This window comes from Rattus norvegicus, chromosome 8 (assembly GCF_021556685.1).
Source record: "Rattus norvegicus strain SHRSP/BbbUtx chromosome 8, alternate assembly SHRSP_T2T, whole genome shotgun sequence".
In the NCBI taxonomy this organism is placed as follows: domain Eukaryota; kingdom Metazoa; phylum Chordata; class Mammalia; order Rodentia; family Muridae; genus Rattus; species Rattus norvegicus.
In genome coordinates, this window is record NC_141541.1 from 68,992,186 (window position 1) to 69,006,440 (window position 14,255).

The 14,255-nt window shown below is 45.5% G+C and overlaps 1 protein-coding gene across 2 annotated transcripts in view; it reads left to right on the forward strand.

The window, feature by feature from the left end:
- Uaca (uveal autoantigen with coiled-coil domains and ankyrin repeats) overlaps window positions 1–14,255 on the forward strand; it is an 88,461-nt gene that overhangs the window by 24,942 nt on the left and 49,264 nt on the right.

A 14,255-nucleotide genomic window follows, 5' to 3' on the forward strand; every position in this document is an offset into this window, starting at 1 on the left:
AACAGTAGAGAATCTATCTGCTTTTAGCTGTTGAGAAAAATCAGTACTATTGTAATTTTCAGTCTTCTCTGCTTCTCATAAGTTTGTAAAATTTTATTAGGTGACATCCATGACCACCAGAAGACTTTTTGCCACCTCAATACATTCACTTTAGTTTTGTTTAATCAGAGACTCAACCCTGGCTGTGTTTTGAGGTACAGAGTCCCGCTGAAATTTTGCTGATACGTTGAAGTTCCTCTCATCATTACATAATGAGAACTGAATAGCTGACGGGTGGGTGGTACCTTCATCCAGAGCCTCCAGTGGAGAAGGAAGCTTGGCAGTGAGGTAGAAGGAATCAGAACAATGGCTGCACATCAGTCAAGGCTGTTAAGTGACCCTGACAGAGGAGGCATGGTCTCTCCTCCCATCTTCCTTTCTTATGTCTCTGCATGGCTGGTGCCAAAGACCCTGTTAACTGTCCTGAGCATCCCTGTCATTTCATCCAGGTATACCCAGTGTGTCCTGCTCTTGGTCCCCATTTCTGGGTTAAACGATAATTGAGGAAGTATCTTAGTCAGGTCAGGGTCCACCCATCTGCATGGAGATTGCTGACTTAGCTCTACCACAGAGGTCTTTGTTCAGATTGGAAGGACAGTGTGGAAGGTGATGGATTTCCCCCTGTGAAATGTTGGCTGCTGCCTCACGCATGGTCAGCAGTATGCGTTCCCTGTGGCAATTTATACAGGACTCCATGTTTCTTGTATTATTGGTTCTTCGGGAGCCAGGGACGGCTTGGTCATAGGAATCAGTGTTAAGACTGAATTACCCATTTCTCTATCGGAGAGGTCCACAGATTTACCACAGGCCAGTTCTTGTAGCTGAACAAGATGACTTCCTAGGAAAACCCAATTCTATCATAAACAAATATGAACTATATTTAGAAATCTAATGTCCTTTAATATCGCAAGGGGGATTTCTTAGCTATCTGTACCTCATTACAGCTTGTGGGGGAAGATAGTTACTGTTTCAAAGTCGTTAAATTTGCTAAAAATCCACCAGTTAAGAATATCAATTATTCTAACATCACTTTATTGTGAGAGAAGTATGGGGACTCTCAAGGGTTTTTAAATTGAGCATTTTAGGTCTCCTTTCTCCAACACATTTTCCACATGTATATGTGCATATGATAAGAGTGCATATGTCTGGCTATGTGTGTGTGGGATGCACATGCATACGCATGCATGCCGGGGACCAAAGCTGACACCGAGTATTTTTTTTTTTTTTTTGATCACTGTTTATTTACTGAGTCACAGTCTCTCCATGAGCAGGAGAAGTTACTAACTCTAGTCAGCTTGCCCTGGGGCAGTCCCTGGTCTCTGTCTCTTGAGTGCTGGGATTATGGGTAGAAGCCACATCTCTCTTTTCCTTGGGTTCTAGGATCTGAGCTCTAGTCTTCATGCTCAAATAGCAAGTGCTTTATCCACTGGGCCACCTCCCTCTCTCAGGAGCCACTGTTTTAAAAAACAGAGAAAAGTTATTTGGTGCCACAGCCCACTATCTGCTTGGGAATGCTTACCATATGGGAAAATGTTAACGGAATAATAATCCCATTTGAGGCAGTTGCGGGTATGCCTCCGTTTGCATTAGTGCAGACCACGCCCATGAAGCTCTGAGGCAGACGGACGGTAGAGCTAGGTAGGCATCAATACTGCCTGCTGCTGACTTGACGCTGATAGAATCGGAAGGGAACACTCCACGCAGCTATAAACCACTTCTCAGCTGAATATTTATTATAAGAAGCATACTGGGGCTGGGGATTTAGCTCAGCGGTAGAGCGCTTACCTAGGAAGCGCAAGGCCCTGGGTTCGGTCCCCAGCTCCGAAAAAAAAAAAAAGAACCAAAAAAAAAAAAAAAAAAAAAGAAGCATACTCTGTGCACTCCTCAGAAAGATAATGTACTTTTCAAGGATATGTGTTTAGATTCCTGTGCTCTTAAAGATTCTTCTCTGCAGGACACAGCTCGGTCCAGCTATTTATCCTGCCAAAATTGTGTTGTATAATAAGAATATTAACTCAGAAAGTGTCTATTGAACATGGTCTACCCAATCTATGCACCCAAATAATTTAACTTATGCATATGTCCTTTAGTAACAAAAACTAGTCTTGGGTGGATCTTTTTTTCTTTTTCTTTTTTGATTTTTCCACTAAGGCGAAAAACAGGTTTCTCATGGTGGCCACCAGGGGGAGCCAGAGAGATTGACATTTTAATAAAAGCCATGGCAGTTGTTGATAATATTTATCGGCACTTCTGTTGAAGTCATAGTAAGAATAATTTGCTTAAGTGAAATATATGTGTATTATGGTCCCATTTTGAGGTCAAGGTTTAATATGTATTTAGGTATTAAAAAGTCTGTAAATATCAGTAACAAAAATACAACATTAATTTGATCTTTTTAAAAGGAAGATTTATGGGCTGGGGATTTAGCTCAGTGGTAGAGCGCTTACCTAGGAAGCGCAAGGCCCTGGGTTCGGTCCCCAGCTCCGAAAAAAAAGAACCAAAAAAAAAAAAAAAAGGAAGATTTATTTTTAATTATGTGTATGTGTCCCAATGTGAGCATGTACATGTGAGTGCAGTGCCCACAGAGGCCAGAGGCATCAGGTCCCTCTGGAGCTAGAATTGTGGACAGTTGTGAGCCGCCGGACGTGGGTGCTGGAGACGGAACAGATCCTCTGTAACGGCTTACATGTTCTGAACTGCGGAACCATCCCTCCCACTCCTAGTATAGTGGCTTTCATGGCGACTTTTCTTTTCCCCTTTCACCATCTTATTTGGGGTATGTATTAGTATTTTGTTAGTATTTGCTTTTTTTCCTACTGTGATCACAGTGCTGTAGAACAATATAACCCTTGCATGTAGTTTAGAAAGGAGCTTGAAGGCCTCTAAATGATTGCTGGGGTTTAAAGTGCTTGACATGCATCACTCATTAGTTTGATTGATCATTAATTTGCCTTAAACTTTTTGTTCTGCATTTTGAAAAGTTATAGAGGATATCATGTGAATTTGCAGAGCCTGAATTTCTGTGGCATAAACTTAAGATTTATTGAGTAGAGAACAAAGGTTATATTGTTTTAGATTCTTGGCCATTGCATCTATAAGAACAATCAGAGTATAAAAAAATCTGATGAGGGGTTGGGGATTTAGCTCAGTGGTAGAGCGCTTGCCTAGGAAGCTCAAGGCCCTGGGTTCGGTCCCCAGCCCCCCCCCCCCAAAAAAAAACCTGATGAATAATACATCTTTCAACAGAATTTAGCCTTAGAACTGAGTTTTAGGTATAAATACACTCCTGTCTACTTGGTGTGTTTGTTCATGGTGTGTTCGTGTGTGTGTGTGTGTGTGTGTGTGTGTGTGTGTGTGTGTGTGTGTGTGTGTGGTGGGGCACACATGTGTACCTAGAAAGGCTAAAGATTGACTTGGGTGTTTTCCCCTGTCCCTCGTCATTTGCTGAGGCAAGGTCTTTGGCCAAAGCTTTCCCCTCAGCTGGCCGGGCTAGCCAGCTTGTCCTAGGAATCTGTAGATTCTAGGCAGGCCACCACACCTACCTGACTGGGTTCTTATGCTTGCACGACAAGGGCTCTCTCCTGAGCCATCTCTCTCTAGCCCCACTTTTATGAATCAATTAGTAAATCTTTACCCTCTCTTTGATAGTCTGACATAGGAGAAGGGAACTTCAGGGCTAGCCCAGGAACTCCAGCCCAGGGTCGGAGGTTTAGCTGGCATTGGCATCTGTGCAGTGCTGATAGTCGCTGAGCTACTGCGAGACTCTTTTCATGTGTGGAATGAAGATGGTAATAAAACTGTCTTGGTTGTAGCTGAGAGCTGCGTGAGGTGCTGCCTCAGTAAATGCGGATGGACTTAGTTTTTTGCCGCTGTGATAAAATATACTAATGAGAGCAATTTAAGGGAGGAGAGGTTTATGTTCACTTACAGTTCAAGGATATTGCCCTTCATGGTGGGGGAGTCAGGGCACCAGGAGCTGGAAGCAGTTAGTCACGTTACATCTCTACAGCCATAGTCAGAAGAGTGATGGATGCCCATCTGCCTGTGAGTGCTCAGCTCCCTTTCTCCATTCTGACACAGCCTAGGGTCCCCTGCCCAGGGGAATGGTGCCACCCATGGTGGGCAAGTCTTCCCACCTCAATCAGTATGATTAGGATGCCCCTCAACAGACATGCCCAGAGGCCAGAGCCCCAATCTCTGTCCTTTTTTTTTTTAAGATTTATTTATTTTTAGTTATGTAAGTACATTGTCGCTGTCTTCAGACACACTAGAAGAGGGCATCAGATCCTATTACAGATGGTTGTGAGCCACCATGTGGTTGCTGGGAATTGAAATTATTTGGGTTGCTGGAAGAGCAGTCAGTGCTCTTAACCTCTGAGCCATCTCTCCAGCCCCCAGTCTTTGTTCTTGATGACTGACACTAACCATGTGGGCAATCTTGGGTTAATTTTGGCCAGGGCCTCACTTCTAGCAACCAATAAGACTGATTTTCCCTTTAAAGAACCTGCATTCGCCCAGTTTCCCCTTTTCCCCTTGGCTTATCTATTTCTGTGCTAATCACCTTTGCTGCAGAGCAACCCTAAATACTGGAGGATTATCACCATCTTCTGGCTCTGTAGGCTTTGGTTCATTGCAGAATGGCTAAGACCCTTGGTTTAAATAAGAATGCCCTTCATAGGATCATATATTTGAATGCTTAGGGAGTGGCACTATTTGAAAGGATTAGGAGGTGTGGCCTTGTTGGAGGAGCTGTGTCGCTGGGAATCAGCTTTGAGGTTTCAAGGCCAAACCAGGCCCAGGGTCTCTCTCTTCCTGCTGCCTGCAGCTCTGGATGCAGAACTCTCTCGACTTCTCCAGCACCGTGTCTGCCTGTGTGCTGCCGTGCCTCCCTCCATGATGATAATGGCCTAGCCTCTGAACCTGTAAGGCAGCCCCAACTGCTTTCTTTGATGCCATGGTCATGTGTCTCTTCACAGTAATAGGACAGTGATTAAGACAGACCCCCATCTGAAGAAACTGTCCCTTTGTCCACCTGCCCTTGCACAGTGTGAGCAGCACCTGGGCTGGCTGCAATCTGGCATCCCTCCCAAAGCCCTGGAGGGATGTGAGGACGCCCATCACCCAGGGACAGGGACATCAGCAGCAGGGTATGCAAGCCTCTTCCAGTGATGGGGTCAGCAGTGGACAGTAGGTAGCACTCTCTGGATCACAGCTCTAACCTTCTTCTCTGCATTCAAAATATATCTATTCCTCCCTGAAGGAAGGCCTTCAAGACTCTCAGTCACTCAGATCTTGATGTTAAACCCCACCAGCATTTCTCTATATCGGAGCTGGAGAAGTGAAGCATTTGCTGCTGTACCAGAGGACCTATCAGTATGATTCCTGACAATCACCTCTATCAACTCCAAATCCTCAGCACCAGATCCCCTCTTCTGGCCTCTGTGGGTACTGCACACACTTGCACATAGCCACTCAGACACACAGACACACACACCGATGTACAAATTTAGATTTTCAGGGACCAGAAAGCAGGGAACTGAAAGACCAGATGTAGCTCCCAGTCTCCTCCAACATGCTGTGGTAGGGCAGAGTGGGGCCGTCACACTGCAAACATTCCCATTGAAAAAGAGAACAGCGCTTGGCAGCTCAGACCTTGTGGTTCTGAAAGTCACCTTGGGCACAGGTCACCATCCCTTTTCCCGTGCACTGGCTGGGCCCTTTGGTCATTCACAGTGTGGCTCTGTGAGGTGTTTTATTTAGGGGCCATCATCCTCGTCCACATTGATGAGACAATGAAGTAAGGTTTAGGCAGCTTTCCCAGGCTGCTTCCTGTTGGGGAAGTCAGAGGCCCACAGAAGAGTATCATCCTCTACCCTAACAGCCAGGGCTGTTGTTGGCTGCCTGTTGTCTTTTTTATCTATTTGGTAGCGGTCATATCTGTGTGCCAGCAGCTACCTCTTCCAGTCTTTAAATGTACATTTTTATTTTCTTTTTAAGCTCTTTTTAAATATTTATCTTTAGTGTGTGTGTGTGTGTGTGTGTGTGTGTGTGTGTGTGTGTGTGTTCAGAGGACAACCTGCAGGAGTTGATTCTTTCCTTCTGCCATGTGGATCATAGGAATCGGACTCAGATCGTCAGGTTCAGTGGCCTTGACCTGCTGAGCCACCTCAAAGGCCCTGAGATGTCACACAATTTTAGTCTCTTCCCCTTTGCATGCGTCCTCTAAGCATTTGTTCCACTGAAGGGTGTTTTGGAGCAGCATCAATTCAGAGGTCCGTAGTCTGAGCTACAGGTCTGATTTGGCCTCAGCCGTAAATGTGTGGCCTGGCTCTCGTATGGAGGTGGGTATAGACCTCATAAAGGGTCCACATATGGATCGATTTGATCCAAGCTAATAAACTAGGCTTGCCTGGCTGAAGACAGTGCACTGGGCACCTAAAACAGGGATGCAACCTATGACCTACTGCCCATAATGTATAACCTGTCAGGGAGCACAGGAAGTAACATACTGTACTAGTTACTGTGGTAAGACACCGTAACCAGGACAACCTATGGAAAAGAAGTTTATTTGGGCTTACGGTTCCTGAGGGACAAGAGTCTGTTGTGTGAGAGCAGAGGCATGACAGCAAACAGCCTTCACAGGGGCAGGAGCAGGAAGTTGAGAGCCCACATGGTGAACTGCAATCACAAAGCAGAAAGAAATGGCTCAAAGTCCACTTCCAGTGTGGCACTCCTCTAGCAAGGCTGACCACTTAAGCCTTCCCCAACAGGGCATCAACTGGGAACCAAGTGCTCCAATGTCTTAGCTTAAGGGGGACATTCAAATGGCTGCCTATTCTGTCTGTGGCTGTTTTTAATTCTATAACGGCATAGTAGAGAATCTGCAGCTGAGAATGTGTCTACCAAGCTCAAAACATTGCTCAACCTTTCACCAAGAAATTTGCCAGGCTGTGCAGGGTTGCTATGGAGCAGGTGAGAATTACCTGTGCACCTTTGGGGAAAGAGGGAGGAGTATTTCTTCTATACAATTTTATCAGCATTGTATATTATTATAAACAACTACTGAAGTGTGTCTGCCTTCTCTTTTTAAGATAGTAAAAAAGGTTGGTGGTGGGGCCGGAGAGATGGCTCAGTGGTTAAGAGCAAACACCAGTGGAATAGAGGGCCTGAGTTTGTTGTTCAGCACCCACGTTGTAGTGCTCATGATTGCCTGTAACTCCATCACCAGGATCTGATGCCCTCTCCTGGCTTCCACAAGAGACTTCAAACATTTACTTTACATCAGCCGAGTCTGTAAGTCACTGTTTATCTGCTCTCGGTTCCATGTTGTGCTGGTCCAGGGCACTCTCATGGCTACAGCAGTGAAGTGGGACCACTAGCACTAGATGACCTAACATGGTGACATTCTAGAGTGCTTGCTTGGCTGGGCAGCTGCGTGGTGAGCTCCTTTTCTTTCATGATTGCTTATCCTCAAGGCCCCAGTCTTGTCCAGTGAGGCAGTGATATTTTAAGAGAACCACAGTGGCAAGCACAGCTTCCTTGAGGCCTCACTTTAGAGTCCCGCAGGTTACCCCTGCTGCATTCTGTTGGTCAAGTAAAACAAGTTCTCAGGCCAGCTCACACTCAGTGGATGAGGAAGTGTGTGCCAAGCCCTGATGGGAGGAGTGGAGAAGTCACTCTTCAAAGGGATCAGCTTACCAGAGGGGAGGGAAACAATTCTGTGTCACCACCCACCACTGTAAATGAACTGGCTTCCTTAGATCTCATTTACCAGGGAGGGAAAAAGCAATAGAACCCAAACTTAAGGGGCTCGTTTCTGAGTGAGTGTAGCAGTTGTGTGTGCACCTAGGAGTGTTTCTCGACAACTTTGAAGAAGAGAGCTGTTATAGAGGCTATATTTTTAAGATAAACATGACCGCAGGCTGTACACTTTAGTTTTCTTACATGTGTGTTTTGTGAGTGTATGTATGTGTACACATGTGTGGAGGTGCACATGCATATGTGTGTACATGCATGTGGAAGTCAGATCTGGGCGTCGAGGCACTGCCCTCAGTTACTTCTTTAGTGTTTTGAAACTGTCTCTTGCTGAATCTGTTGTTCACCGATTAGCTACTCGGGGTGGCCAATGAGCCGAAGGCTCCCCCTGCCTCTACCTCCCAGCACTGGGATGACAGACTCAACACCAGGCTTGCTTTTTAATATGGGTGCTGGGGATCTGAGCTCAGTCCCTCCTGATTGCACAGCAGACCCTTTACTGATAAAGCTATCTTCCCAGCCCCAGTCATATACCGGGCTCTATGTATGAGGCATATACTAAGACTCCCTGGGACAGGTCCTCTGTGAGGCAGCTATGAGAAAGAGTTAAGCATTCATGTAGAAATACTGACTTGATGTGTGAGGAAAAAACCACTTTCTTACAACTGTCTCCTTTCCTGTGAAGCTTTTAATGTTTCTCATTTTAAATAAAAAAAAAATATTGACCGGAATTACAAGGCTTGCTTCCAGTTTCATTCTTCTCTAATGAAAGAATTTAGTTTTGATTATGTTCGCATGTGTGTATCTGAAAGTGGGTATATGCATATGAGTGCAATGCCCCTGGAGTCCAGAAGAGGGCATCGGATCCTTTGTAGCTGCATTTTCAGGTGGTTATGAGCTGCCTGTCTTGGGTCTGGCAACTTGGGTCCTCTGCAAGAGCAGAGCAAGATCTTCACTACGGATCCATCTCTCCAGCCCCTCTGCTTGATTCTTGAAGAGTCTTTTGAACTCTTGGGTCTGTATTTGGATTTCATTGTTGTATCTTTGCAAACCATACTAAAAAGCAGCTTGTGAAAGGGTTAGACTAGCAATAGATTGTTTCCCCTGTAGTCCAGCTTGAGGCTCTCTCTTGAGCTAGTATATGTGTTTTGCCTTTTACTTAGTACATCCTAAAACTGGCCAGTGTTTGAAGCTTGCAGAAACATTTGTTAAACTGTTTCACATATCTTTGTTGTCTGTTGTGTGTAGGTGCAGAAGCTTTTAAAAGTCTCTCCTTGGGTAAATACTTTAATATAGGTAAAACTCTATATTAAAAAAATTACTCATAGTATTTGAGACATTTAAAAAACTGTAATGTGTGTACTTTTTCAGAAAATATTTGGGAGTTTACTTTTTTCAGTTACCAATTGTTAAACGTTTTAAAGGGGACACTGCCTAAGATCTGAGTAGCCCAAGAACTCTGTTCTGTGCACTGTGGTTTGTTCTGTTTGAGATGTGTGGGAGCAGTTGCCTTGGAATTTAGTGCATTTCCTTTTGGAGAGGTGAGATAAGAAAACAAACAGAGGCATGCATTTGAATCAGAGTGGTATTATGCTAACTAGTTTTATGTCAGCCTCACACAAGCTAGAGTCACCAGAAAAGAGGAAGCATCAACTGAGAGGATGCCTCCAGAAGGTGGGTTGTAGGCAAGCCTCTAGGACGCTTTGTTGATTGGTGATTGGTGGAGATTGTGGCTGGGGCCACCTCTGGAGGCTGGTGGTCCTTTGTTCTGTAAGAAAGCAGAGCCATGCAAGCAGTCTGGTAAGCATTACCCCACTTATGGGCTTTTCATCAGCCCCTGCCTCCAGGTTTCTGCCCTGGTTGAGTTCCGGTCCTGACTTCTGCTGATGATGAACAGTGATGTGGAAGCTTAAACTGAATAAACCTTTTTCTCCCCAAGTAGTTTTGTCCATGGTGTCTTATCACAGCAATGGTCACCCTAACTAAGACAGGCACCTTCCTGGCTTGATTGGTCCCCCCCCCCATCTCTTTGTTTTTATCCAGGGGCCTCCCATTCCCTCGTTAAGTGCTCTACCACTAAGCCATGTCTCCGATAGCCTTAAATTCACCCTGTAGCCCCCACTGGCCTTGAACTTGTGATCTACCTGGCGCAGCCTCCAAGGAGCTAGGATTACAGGCCTGTGCACCAGCCTGGCTGCTCTATTTTTTTTTTAAATAAACCTTTTTTTGAAGACCAGACAGTGCTAATAAAGGAGCACATGTCTGTCTTAGGGTGGGGTGGTCAGTCTGGTATTTAAGTAATAGCCTAGAATAGAATCTCGCAGGGAGGCCAGAACGCTTGGCAGAGTGTTGCTTTCTCTTTTATCTAGTTCTTTACAAAGCATCTTATTCCAGATTCTGTGGCCACACAGCCCTGAAGAGGTCAAATTTGTTATTTAAATCATCATCATTTTTGTCTTTGACATTTTTGTATTTATTCCTATGTATGTGTACAAATGTAGGTAGGTACACTTGTACATGTGCTTGCATACATGCCTGTTGGTGTGAGTGGAGGCCAGAAGTTGATATCAGATATTTTCCTCAGTTGCTTTCTGTGCTGGCTAGTTTTATGTCAACTTATCAGAGAGAGAAGAACCACCATTGAAAAAATGCCCTCTAATACAGTTTGCGTGTACGCAAGTCTGTGGGGCATTGTCTTGATTGATTGTGGGAAGGCCCATCTCACAGAGTCATGCCACCCCTGTGCAGATGACCCTGCATGCTATTAGAAAGCAGGCTGAGGAGGCCACAAGGAGCAAACCAATAAGCAGCTCTCCTCCATGGTCTCTGCATCAGTTCCTGCCTCTAGGTTCCTGCCGAGTTTGAGTTCCTGCCCTGACTTTCCTCAGTGATGACCTGTGATGTGAATCTGTGAGCTGAAATAACCTCTTCTCCCCAAGTTGCTTTAGTCACAGTGTTTTATCACTGCCGCAGTTACCCCCAACTAAGACACCATCTACCTCATCCTTTGAGGCAGCGTCTCTCACTGAAGCTCGAGTTCACTGGTTTGGATGACAAGCTATGGAGTCCCAGGGATCTTGTCTAGCCTGTCCAGCACTTGAATTACGGGCCTGCTGCCTTCCCTGGTGTTTTACCTGGATGCTGAGATCTGAACTGAGATTGTATGATTGTATGAAAGCACCCTCCCCACAGAGCCATCTCCCCAGCCTGTCTTGACAGTAAGTAGAGTCAGTAAAGTAGGATGAAATCTCTTAGTGCCTTGGTCAGAGAGAAGGTAAAGAATATCATCTCTCTTCCCTCTGTTTGTCCCAGTGAGTCCTAATGGCACACTTTCTGGGCATATGGCGGCAGGGTAGGTGGGCAAGCAGGAGCAAGAAAGGCTGAGACAGACACTCTATAGCAGTTGTTTTCCTAGCTCATCCTTCCCGCTTCTCTTCTGTTACGTCAGCTCTAATGCTGTTAGATAAGAGTGGGACCAAATGACCTCCAAACTAAATGGGACCCAGCAAATATTTCTAAGCACAAGCCTGTGAGCCGTAGAGCAGGTCTTGATGAGCAGCCCAATCTGTGAGGAATGCTAATGCAGTGAGCTTTGCTTGCTTCCGAGCTGGGTGGGGCCTGTCTTAAGTTTTATTAGCGAGGCTGGTGATAGCAGGGTACTGTAGAAGCCTGCTGTGCTGTGTTTCAATCAGACACTTGGAGTTTGTCTAAACTTACTTGTTATTTATCGTGTTTGTATATTTTCTACTGGAGAAGGTTTTATTTAGTTCTTTCTATAGTCACCCCCGGCCTCAGTCCTCCCCTGAGAAAGACTTTTGTCTTGAGATTGTGAGCTCCTAGTTTTAATTAACGATATTCGTGTATTTATAGACAAGGTCTCATCTGGAAGTGCAGGGACAGGGGACCTCGGAGATCTGTCTGCTTCTGCCTCCTGAGTGCTTAGAATTAATGGCACATGTTACTGTGCCTGCCACATTTGCTTGTTTGTATTGGTGGGGGCCTAGGGCATGCATGTACCATGGTGCATGTAGAGGTTAGAGGACAACCTGCAGGAGCCCTGGCTCCTTTTCTACTGTTGGATCCTGGGCTTGGCAGTTAGTATCTTCACCTGTTGAATTAGCTCACTGGCCCAACTACAAATTATTTTTGTAGTTGAAATTTTTGTTTATATATTTAGGATTGAAGTGGGTAAGGTAGATTATGATATTTAGTGTAAACATTTCAAATGACTGTGATTCAATATGAAATCTTGGAAGTGGAAATGTAGTATGTCAGGTTAGGAAAACCTGTGTGGTGTAAGTGTATATATGTGTGGTGCATGCACACACGTGTGTGTATATATGTGTTTGGTATATGTGCTTGCTCATTGGTGTATGTGCATGTGTGTGATACATGTGTGTGGTACATGTGCATTTGGTGCATGTATGTATGTATATGGTGTATGCACTGAATCTTGGGACAGGCTAGCAATAGTCTCTGTGCTTCTGTCTACCTCCATTCCCACAGGCATGCGAGGCCACCTTTTATGTGGTGCTGGGGATCCAAACCCAGGTCCTCATGCCCTTAATGCTACCCCCTGAGCTACCTACCTCCTCAGCCCCAGGAAGAACGTTTGCAAATGTGATTCTGACATGACCAAAGAGTCTCATGAAAGAAGTCACCTTAGTCTCTGAAGACGTTGCTTTAGAAAAATGTTTATGCTAAGACAGGGGAAGGATGGACTTTTGGTCTCGGTGCCTGCCTTCCTCTCCATGATGTGTCTCCGCTGGGATATCCTCTGCTTTCTTTGGAACATGCCAGGCCCCTTTCAGCAGTGGTTGCCTGTCTGGGATGGAAATCCCCCTGGCTGGTTCTCATCAGTTAGAGCCTGCTCTGCTGCTGGCCTCAGAGCAGCGTTTCCTGAGTACCCACCCTGACTCCCGTCCAGCTCTCCCATCTCAGCTTCCTGTGCTTATTGATAGTTCCTCATTCCCCTGCTTTACCCTTTGTGTGTCTCCATTAGAGCATCTCCTTCTAATTGGAGGGAGATTTGGGCTTAGCATTCCCGGGGCTGTCCCTTACATACAGTATGCATTTCACAATGGTTTGCTTATACAAGTGCCAATGTTTGTATTCTCTCTCTCTCTTTTCTTTTTTTCTTCCTTCCTTCTTTCCTTCCTTCCTTCCTTCCTTCTTTCCTTCCTTCCTTCTTTCCTTCCTTTAGCTGTAAGGGACATTGGATCTGATTTTATTATGTTTGTTTATTTATTTGAGACAGGTTCTCAGTGTGTTGCCCTGGCTAGTCTGGGACTCAGTATGAAGACCAGGCTGTCCTCAAATTCCCAAAGAGCTATCTGCCTTTGCCTCTTGAGTGCTGGGATTAGAGGTATGAGCCCACATGAGGCTTAAATTTATAATTCTACGTTAGGATTTTTTTTTTTCACTTGTTCAGTGAAGTGGAACTAGCTTAGCTAGTAGAAAGAATACTGGCCAAGAAGTTCTGAAGGTTTCTAAGTGTTCTGTGGCTGCCTCAGAGCCGAGGGGATCCTGAAGGGTAGGTTGACAAGCTCCATAGAAACGGGAAAGGACAGGGCAAGGAGAGCTTCAAGCCCGTACGCCCTGGAGACAGCTGGCCCTATGCACCTCCTTATTCTTACTATTCACCCTGACAGTCCCCTTTAAATCAAAGCCTGAGTATGCCCAAAGCTGTGGGCTGCTCTCATTGACCAGGTGTTGGAGGGGATTGTGAAGACCATGGTTTGTAGCTATCCTGTCAGGGACACAGGCCACAACCTGAGGATGGCAACTGGCATCTGTCTTAGTCAGTTTTTCTGTGACTATCGCAGAATACCCAAGACATGATGATTTTTTTTAAAGCTGTTGTTTTTGTTTTGTTATTTTTTTTTTTTGACTCAGTTCTTGAGGCTGTGGAGTTTAAGAGCATGGAGTCAGTGGCTTTCAGTTTTGGTGAAGGTGTCCTAAGAGCAAGTGCAGGGGAGTGGCACCCACACTCAATAACTGCCGTTCTGCTGGTAACTAACCCAGTTCTTCAAGAAAAGCTTAGTTTCTGTCAGTGACAAATCACCAGTCACACAGAAGACCAAATTCAGTGTGAACAGTTAAACCTGTTTAAATCACAGCATCTGGGAGGTGGGGGCCGCTGGGCTCCTAACCTGGGAGGGCCGGAAGTACCTCCAAGCAAGAGTTCAGCTCTAGGACACCCAGGTGTCCCCTGCTTGGCTCGTGGGAAACAGCCCATGCATCTCGGCTTAGAATTGCTCCATGGGGAGATGAGAGCGGTGGAGTCAGCTTGGCCTTTCACAGAAGGCAGCTATAAAGTGAAATTATCACCTGTGAGGTTGCATGAGAATGCCTTGGTGTGCATGGGGAGGGGCAGAGGGAGGAGTCAGCTCGCTCCTTCTCCCATGTAGATACTGGGGAGCAGACTCAGATGTCAACCTTAGCAGAAAGGCACTCCCAGC